At 41.2% G+C, this 9,438-nt stretch overlaps 1 long non-coding RNA gene across 1 annotated transcript in view; it reads left to right on the top strand.

The window, feature by feature from the left end:
• Positions 1 to 408: 408 nt before the first annotated feature.
• The window catches only part of LOC132657612 (uncharacterized), a 28,463-nt gene continuing 19,433 nt past the window's right edge, over positions 409 to 9,438 (top strand). Inside the window, exons 1-2 of the long non-coding RNA XR_009596032.1 lie at positions 409 to 2,675; positions 3,327 to 3,574. This is a non-coding gene — a long non-coding RNA (uncharacterized LOC132657612). The remainder of the gene's footprint in view (positions 2,676 to 3,326; positions 3,575 to 9,438) is intronic.

Here is a 9,438-nt window from a genome sequence, read left to right as displayed (position 1 = left end):
TTGAGGCTATCTATGTTGTTAAGACATTTTCGTATAGTTCTTCTGAGTAGTCTTGCCATCTCTTCTTAATCTCTTCTCCTTCTGTTAGGTCCTTGCCGTTTCTGTCCTGTATCATGCCCATCCTTACATGAAATGTTGCTTTGATACCTCTAATTTTCTTGAAGAGACCTCTAGTCTTTCCCATTCTATTGTTTTCCTTTTTTTTTTTTTTTTTTTTGCATTGCTCACTTCAGTTCAGTTCAGTTGCTCAGTAGTGTCTGACTCTTTGAGACCCCATTAATTGCAGCATGCCAGGCCTCCCTGTCCATCACCAACTCCCGGAGTTCACTCAGACTCACGTCCATTGGGTCTGTGATGCCATCCAGCCATCTCATCCTCTGTCCTCCCCTTCTCCTCCTGCCCCCAATCCCTCCCAGCATCAGAGTCTTTTCTAATGAGTCAACTCTTCGCATGAGGTGGCCGAAGTACTGGAGTTTCAGCTTTAGCATCATTCCTTCCAAAGAAATCCCAGGGCTGATCTCCTTTAGAATGGACTGGTTGGATCTCCTTGCAGTCCAAGGGACTCTCAAGAGTCTTCTCCAACACCACAGTTCAAAAGCATCAATTCTTCAGTGCTCAGCCCTCTCACATCCATACACGACCACAGGAAAAACCATAGCCTTGACTAGATGGACCTTTGTTGGCAAAGTAATGTCTCTGCTTTTGAATATGCTATCCAGGTTGGTCATAACTTTTCTTCCAAGGAGTAAGTGTCTTTTAATTTCATGGCTGCAATCAGCATCTGCAGTGATTTTGGAGCCTCAAAAAATAAAGTCTAACACTGTTTCCACTGTTTCCCCATCTATTTCCCATGAAGTGATGGGACCAGATGCCATGATCTTTGTTTTCTGAGTGTTGAGCTTTAAGCCAACTTTTTCACTCTCCTCTTTCACTTTCATCAAGAGGCTTTTGAGTTCCTCTTCACTTTCTGCCATAAGGGTGGTGTCATCTGCATATCTGAGGTTATTGATATTTCTCCCGCCAATCTTGATTCCAGCTTGTGTTTCTTCCAGTCCAGTGTTTCTCATGATGTACTCTACATATAAGTTAAATAAGCAGGGTGACAATATACAGCCTTGACGTACTCCTTTTCCTATTTGCAACCAGTCTGTTGTTCCATGTCCAGTTCTAACTGTTGCTTCCTGACCTGCATACAGATTTCTCAAGAGGCAGGTCAGGTGGTCTGGTATTCCCATCTCTCTCAGAATTTTCCACAGTTTATTGTGATTCACACAGTCTAAGGCTTTGGCATAGTCAATAAAGCAGAAATAGACGTTTTTCTGGAACTCTTTTGCTTTTTTGATGATCCAGCGGATGTTGGCAATTTGGTCTCTGGTTCCTCTGCCTTTTCTAAAACCAGCTTGAACATCAGGAAGTTCACAGTTCACATATTGTTGAAGCCTGGCTTGGAGAATTTTGAGCATTACTAGTGTGTGAGATGAGTACAATTGTGTGGTAGTTTGAGCATTCTTTGGCATTGCCTTTCTTTGGGATTGGAATGAAAACTGACCTTTTACAGTCCTGTGGCCACTGCTGAGTTTTCCAAATTTCCTGGCATATTGAGTGCAGCACTTTCACAGCATCATCTTTCAGGATTTGAAATAGCTCAACTGGAATTCCATCACCTCCACTAGCTTTGTTCATAGTGATGCTTTCTAAGGCCCACTTGACTTCACATTCCAGGATGTCTGGCTCTAGATGAGTGATCACACCATTGTGATTATCCAGGTCGTGAAGGTCTTTTTTGTACAGTTCTGTGTATTCTTGCCACCTCTTCTTAACAGCTTCTGCTTCTGTTAGGGCCATACCATTTCTGGCCTTTATCGAGCCCATCTTTTAGGAAGGCTTTTTTTATCTCTCCTTGCTATTCTCTGGAACTCTGCATTCAGTTGGGTAGAAACAGAATGACGGATGGATGAGGATAGCATGTTACGAAGAGTTTTTGTTTGGTGTTTGCTTCTTAAGATGGGAGCATCTGCAATACTTTCAATACTGGTGGAAGAGAGTCAAGTGAGGAACAGCTGCGGGAGAGAGGCAGCTGAGATTTGGGATGGACGGGTAAGGCAGAGATGCATTTATGGAGGCGGAGATGTGTCCTTCTTTGTAATAGGAAGGAAGGCGAAGAGGGCTGTACATTTGGTGTGTGTAAGTTGAAGTAATTTCAACACTTCAGCTAATAGGAGACAAAAAATGAGGCCTCGGACAAAGGGCTCCATTTATGACATTAACATGGTTAGTTCTGACACCAAAGCGGAGGCCTGGGGATGATGTTTCTCGACTGAGTCCCAGTCTCATCAGAGGATGAGATGGTTGATTCTGAGCCCTCTCTTCAGATCTGTGAGACAAATTCTGGATCCCATGCTTGTTCTCTGACAGCCGTGTCACCTAACATGTGATAAGAAATAGTTTGGACTTTTTACTTAGTAAATTCAGCTTGAAAACTGTTTACAGGACACCTTCAACGAGCCAGGATTTGGAGATATGAAAGGAGTAATTAATGTTTCTGCCTTCAAGGATCTTGTCCCCCTAGTGACATGAAATGCATTTCAAAGGGAAGCTGACTTTTTAGAATGACTCTTAGATGATCTGCTGCCTTTGAATATCCAGTTCAAGATTACTTTCGATAAATAAAAATGGTAAGTAATAGCTTCTTTGGGGATACTGTGCTCTATTAAGATGAGCAAACTAGGACAAAATTAATTTAATGAATTTATGTAATAATTAATAATGAAGCATCTCTGTTTTATCTAGTGCTTTAACTTTCAAAATGCTCTATATTTATTGTTGCTCTTTATATTACACAGACATTCTCAGATACATTACTTTAATATTTTATAAATTATTTAGTAACCACAACATTAATCTTTAAAGTTAATTCTCTTTTTGGCTGTGGCATGTGGGATCTTAGTTCCTCAGCCAGGGATCGAACCCATGGCCCTCACATTGGAAGCACAGAGTCTTACACTGGACTGCTGGGGAAGTCCAAAAATTAATTCTTAATACCTACCATTGGAAGAGAAAGGAAGGATTAAAAAGATAGCATTTATTTTGTACCTGTAATGTGCCAGGCATCTTATATGTGTTATTCAATCTTTACAAAACGGATGACGCGAATGTTAGCCCCATTTTATAGACAGAGAAGTAGAGGGGCAGATCTAGACTGAGGCCATTTAGCTGGGGTAGGGGGTGGATGTCTGGGAATCAAACTCAGGTCTGCTGATGCTGTAGCTTTTACACTGTGTAATGTTTTCTTTGGGGTTATTAAAATCATCTCTGCATCTTTGCAGCCACTCTCTGAAATGGATACTGCTAAGTCACTTCAGTCGTGTCCGACTCTGTGAGACCCCAGAGATGGCAGCCCACCAGGCTCCCCCGTCCCTGGGATTCTCCAAGCAAGAACACTGGAGTTGGTTGCCATTTCCTTCTCCAGTGCATGAAAGTGAAAAGTGAAAGTGAAGTCACTCAGTCGTATCTGACTCTTAGCGACCCCATGGACTGCAGCCTACCAAGCTCCTTCGTCCATAGGATTTTCCAGGTAAGAGTACTGGAGTGGGGTGCCATTGCCTTCTCCGCTGAAATGGATAAGAGCACAAAAAAAGTTAAGAGTCTCATCCAGGTGGTGGCCAGGTGGACCTCTGGCTTTTAGTCTGCCACCCCGCTCCCCTTTTGTGACTCTGAGTCACACATGACATCTCCCCACTGGGCATTACCTACAGCTATGGGCAGGAGAGTCTGCAGGCACTCAGGAGGGCCCTGAGGATCTGACCTCCAGGAGTGGGTTATTCCCGGGAGAATCTGACTCTCTGGCTTGTTAATTTATAGCATCTGCATTCCTGCTGTTTTATGCTTGACAGACACTAATATTCAAGCTTCCTCCTTTAGAAAATAAACAGGCAAGTCAAAGGAACAAACTAAAGTAAGAGGTTTGTTAAGGGTTGGGGAAATAGTGACAGATTGTGGAACTTCAGGAAGAGTCAAAGTTGATAAATGATCTGAGGGACAGATTGATAGAGAGAAAATGTAAAAACAACAATAATAACAATTAACAAAAAAACAAGTTGAATCTCTACATTCCTTGAGCAAGATAAGGAGTAAGCATGGTGGTCTCTGAAGGCAAGTGCCAGCAGTTTCGAGGTCTAAGCTGTTCAGTAGATAACTGTGAAATGATATTTAGACTGAACTTGAAAAGAGGCTCACCTGAAACCTGAGAGGACACACTCATCTTCTAATGAACTGGTTGTAAAAGACTAAGCAGATTATGCTGTGTCCAACTCAGTTGCTCAGTCGTGTCCGACTCTTTGCAACCCCATGGACTGTAGCCCACCAGGCTCCGCTGTCCATGGGGATTCTTCAGGCAAGAATACTGGAGTGGGTTGCCATGCCCTCCTCCAGGGGGTTCTTCCTGATCCAGGGACAGAACTCTCGTCTCTTATGTCTCCTGCATTGGCAGGCGGGTTCTCTACTACTAGTGCCACCTGAGGAGGCTTTCACTCCACAGAAAATTACCATTAATTGGAGTTTCCCTACTTTAACTGAAGTGAAGCGAAGTGAAAGTTGCACAATCGTGTCTGCTCTTTGCTATCTCATGGACTACATAGTCCATGGAATTCCCCAGGCCAGAATACTGGAGTGGGTAGCCGTTCCCTTCTACAGGGGATCTTCCCAACCCAGGGATCGAACCCAGGTCTCCCGCATTGCAGGAGGATTGTTTACCAGCTGAGCCATAAGGGGAGACCCCCTACTTTAAAATAGGTGACAATTCTGGCATCTACTGTGCTAATGTCTGGCCTGTGGTGCCCTGGACCACACACTGAAGAGGTCCATTCCTACCTGAAGACCTTTGCCTGTCCTTCCCAGATTCCCAGGCTTCCCAGAAGTCTGGGTCCTTTGTCCCCCTTGGACCCCCAGGCTGGGCTGTCTCTTGAGTATCTCCATCATTCTTCTTTCAAACATGATTCTCTCTTGTCCTGTTTCCCTTGATTTTCCTTTATAATGAACAGCAATCTATCTCCCTTCCAGGTCAGTAACATCTCACTTATCTAGGAATATTTACATTTTATTTACTTTCTTTTTGCCCCTTCTCTTTGGCTGTATCGCATGGCATGTGGGATCTTAGCTCCTGGACCAGGGATCAAACCCGTGCCCCCTGCAGTTGAAGTGTGGATTCTTAACCGTTGGACTGCCAGCGAAGTCCCAGGAATATTTACAGTTTAAACAGGTGCATTTACCTGCACTCTCCTTTGCGAAGGAATCGAAACCTCAACCTAGAAATAGTTTCAAAGGGGAGACTACCTTGATCTCTCCCACACTGATTTTCTCAATTACGAATCCCAGCCTTTGAGGCCACATGGCTGTACCTGGTGGCCAGGAGGTGGGGGTAGGAGAAAGTTGCCACTTCCAGTTTCAGTAATGGGAATCTGGGCCTGCTTCCCACCATGGTCTAACTGGGGGATTCCCCAGACAAACAATAGGGTCTTCGTAAAGTATGTATATTTCTATGTGTTAGTCGCTGAGTCACGTCCAGCTCTTCGCAACCGCAAGGACTGTACCCTGCCAAGCTCCTTTATCCATGGAATTCTCCAGGCAAGAATACTGGATTCTCTGGGGAATACCTTCTCCAGGGAATCTTCCTGACCCAGGGATTGAACCCAGGTCTCCTACATTACAGGCAGACTTTACTTGATGGATATATAGTATATAAAAATCATCTATAAAATACAACATATAATTCTACTTCAAATGCAATATATAATTATGTATAATATACATAATATAATATGCACAGCATAATATAGCAAATAGTTTGTCTTATTTCTCCTTTTGCTTAATTTCTCTCTTTCCCAGTTAGTATTTGCTTGAGCACTGGAAATTCATTAAGTCACAGTTACTAGAATAAATACTATTACTTTTTAAACAGGTGGTTAGAGAGAAGGTTAAAGTAATATTTTTAATGATTTATTTGGAGTCTCTTTTTGTAATTGTGTTCTGTTTCTGCCAGTGTAATGAGGAAATTGAAAGTCAGCTGGATGTCATTTTAAGCTGCTAATCACTCTCATTTCCCCATTTTATTTTTATAAGCCTTTTTCATTGTCTATTTCAAGATATTAGGTAGACATAATTAATTAAATAATCAATGAGTGATCAGAAATAATAAAAACAGTAGAAAACAAAAAACCAGAGATAAATTAATAGAAGAATAGGTAGGAAAACTAATTGGTGAATGAAACAGAAAAGCTTCAGTCAAGTACCTGATTAAAAAGCCAGGCATCTGAGGAGAAAACCTTGCATCCTCCACGTTTTCCCACCCATCAGCCCATTCATCCACGCTACGTGGGTGGCCTCTACACTTGGCTATTACAGATTCAGGAATAAACGTTCACACAGTTTTGTTTTGTTTCTTTCATTGACTGTATTCCTCACACTGTACATTTCAAAACCTGTGATGTATTTATTCCGCAGCTGGAATTTTGAATGTCTTAATCTCCATCACCTATTTCTTTTCTTTCAACAACACCCTCCCCTGCCCAACACCTGTTTGTCCCCTGTATCTATGACTCTGTTTTGTGGGTTCATTTGTCTTGGTTTTTAGATTCCACATATAAGTGACATCATGTGGTATCTGTCTTTCTCTGACTTATTTCACTTAGCATAATACCCTCAGATCCACTCATGTTGTTGGAAAGGGAAAGATTCTATTCTTTTTTGTGGCCAAGTAATATTCCATTGTATGTTATGTGTGTATGTGTATCTTTTTTACCCATTTATCTATCCATAGAAAGATAGCATCTATAACTTGGCTATTATAAATAATATGGGTATATATATAAATATATATATGTTTCCAAATTAGAGTTTTTGTTTACTTTGGGAAAATATTCAGAAGTGAAATCACTGGATCATATGGTAGTTCTATTTTTAAAGTTTTTTGAGGAACTTCTATACTGTTTTACATACTGATTGAACCAATTTACATTCCCACCAACTGCACAGGGGCCCCTTTTTTCTACAATCTTGCCAACACTTGTTATTTTTTGTCTTTTTGATGACAATCTTTCTGACAGGTGTTAGGTGATATCTCATTGTGGTTTTGATTTGAATTTCTTTGATGATTAGTGATAGTGAGCATCTTTTTATCTGCCATTTCTTCAGAAAAATGTCTATTCAGATCCTCTGCCCATTTTTAAATTGGGTTGTTTGTTTCTGATGTTGCTGCCGCTGCTGCTAAATCGCTTCAGTCGTGTCTGACTCAGTGCGACCCTAAAGATGGCAGCCCAGCAGGCTCCTCTCCGTCCCTGGGTTGAGCTGTATGAATTCTTTGTATATTCTGTATCACTTTTTCACAAGACTGGCATCATTATCTATTTCGCTAGTGGAAATGGTCTCTATCCACCCATATATAGACAGAGGTGATTTGAAGACCCACTTTATATCAGATCTACTTTACAGAGAAGCGCTTCATAATAACTTTTGCCAACATTACATTCCATAGAGCCTGGAAAGGCAGTGCAGTGGGGGATCTGCCCTCTCAAGGAGTCAACGCATCTACGTATGCATTTGGAATCCATTCATGCAAAAATCATAGGAGAAGACACTATCATACAATACTCACGATTATGGCCTGTGCAGTCTGAGAAACCAGAGTGAAAATTACAGCCCCCCCACATGCTATACATGTGCCCACAAGCAAATAGTCCATCCTTTCTAAACCTTTAAACACCAACCCACAGCAAGGAGAAGAGTCACGGTACTTACCTTGCAGAGCTCCTGGAAAGAGTACACAAGCAAAAAACTCGTAGGATGCTGCCTGGCATACAGTCATTGTTATCATTGGAATATGGCTATTAATCCTTTGATGATCTATAATTTTATTTTAAAAGTTCACATATCATTTTCCCACTTGATGCTTACTACAGCCTATGTTGTAGACATTTTTAGTATTACTCTTTCATGCATTTTATAAAAATTACTTAAGTTCACAGATGTTGAAATAATTGATTAAAGTCCCTCAGGCTAGTATTTGGTGAGACAGGAGTTTCAGCTTAGGTCTTCATAGTATAGGACATTTTCCTGGAATGTCATCAGTCAGTTACGTAAAAAGTTGATTATGCCACTATGCTTTGGTGTGTCAATTACACATTTCATGTGAGCATACACTGGAACTTCTGAATTAAAATAGAGCTTTAGATCTTGTAATTTAATAGTAGAGAGTCTGACTACATGGTTATTTCTTTTTAAAAGTGTCGAACATGACATAGCAACTGAACAACTAAAACATTGACGAACAATTCAAACACATTAAACTGAACATGTATAAAGTGTACAAGTATGTATACACATGTGACTCCATCAGTACCATCGAGATAAGGAACACTTTCATCACCCCCAGGGTTTCCAGGGTCACCCTTTCTTTTTTTCTCTTCTTGCCCCTCCCCCATCTTCAGGCAACCACCTATCTGCTTGATATCACAGCACAGAAGTCTGCAGTTTCTAGAACTTTATACAAGTGAATCATATATTACGTTTTTGGGGATTCTGGTTTCTTTACTCAGTGTGATTATTTTGATATTTACACATACCAATAACCCAGTCTTTCTTACTGACCTATAGCCTACTCTTTTAGGGATGTCTACAGTCATTTACCCATTGTTCTGTTGTTGGACATTTGAAATGTTTCTCCTTTGGGCTACTATAAAGAAAGCTCTATGGACATTGATTTACAAGTCTTTGTCAGTTATCTGAATACATTTCTTCCCATAGGAGTTGAATGGCTAGGTTATATGTCTGGGGAGGTGTGTGTTTAACTATGTAAGAAACTGCCTCCCCATTTTATTTTCTTCTTTAAAAAATATTCTTTCATTTATTTGTCCACATCAGGTCTTCATCAAGTCATGTTGGATCTTTTGCTGCGCACATGGACTCTCTAGCTGTGGCTCACGAGCTCAGTAGTTGCAGTGCGTGGCTTCCAGAGCTCATGGGCCTCAGTATTAACAGTTGCTCCTTGGGATGTGGGATTTTAGTTCCTTGACCGGGATTGAACCCATGACCCCTGCAATGCAGTTAGAGTCTTAACCACTAAGACCACTAGGAAGTCCCTCCTGTACTGTTTTTCAAGGTGGTTTTACCATTTTCCATTCCTACCAGCAGCAGATGACAGCTTTAGTTTCTCCACATTTTTGATGACTGACTGTAGGTCAGTCTTTAATTTTAGCCATTCTAGAGGGTGGTCATAGTATCTTCCTGTGGTTTTAACTTGCATTTCCCCAGTGAGTATCTTTGATGTACCTAAATACCACCTATCTTCTTTTCCAAATTGGGCCGTTTGTCTCCTTAGTGATTTATAAGGCTTCTTTCTATAGCCCAGATACAAGCTTCTGGGATGGGGAGTATTTTTGCAAATAT

This window comes from Ovis aries, chromosome 13, assembly GCF_016772045.2.
Source record: "Ovis aries strain OAR_USU_Benz2616 breed Rambouillet chromosome 13, ARS-UI_Ramb_v3.0, whole genome shotgun sequence".
Lineage (NCBI taxonomy): Eukaryota > Metazoa > Chordata > Mammalia > Artiodactyla > Bovidae > Ovis > Ovis aries.
The sequence above is the reverse complement of the archived record's forward strand: the minus strand, read 5'-3'. Positions and strand labels throughout refer to the sequence as shown.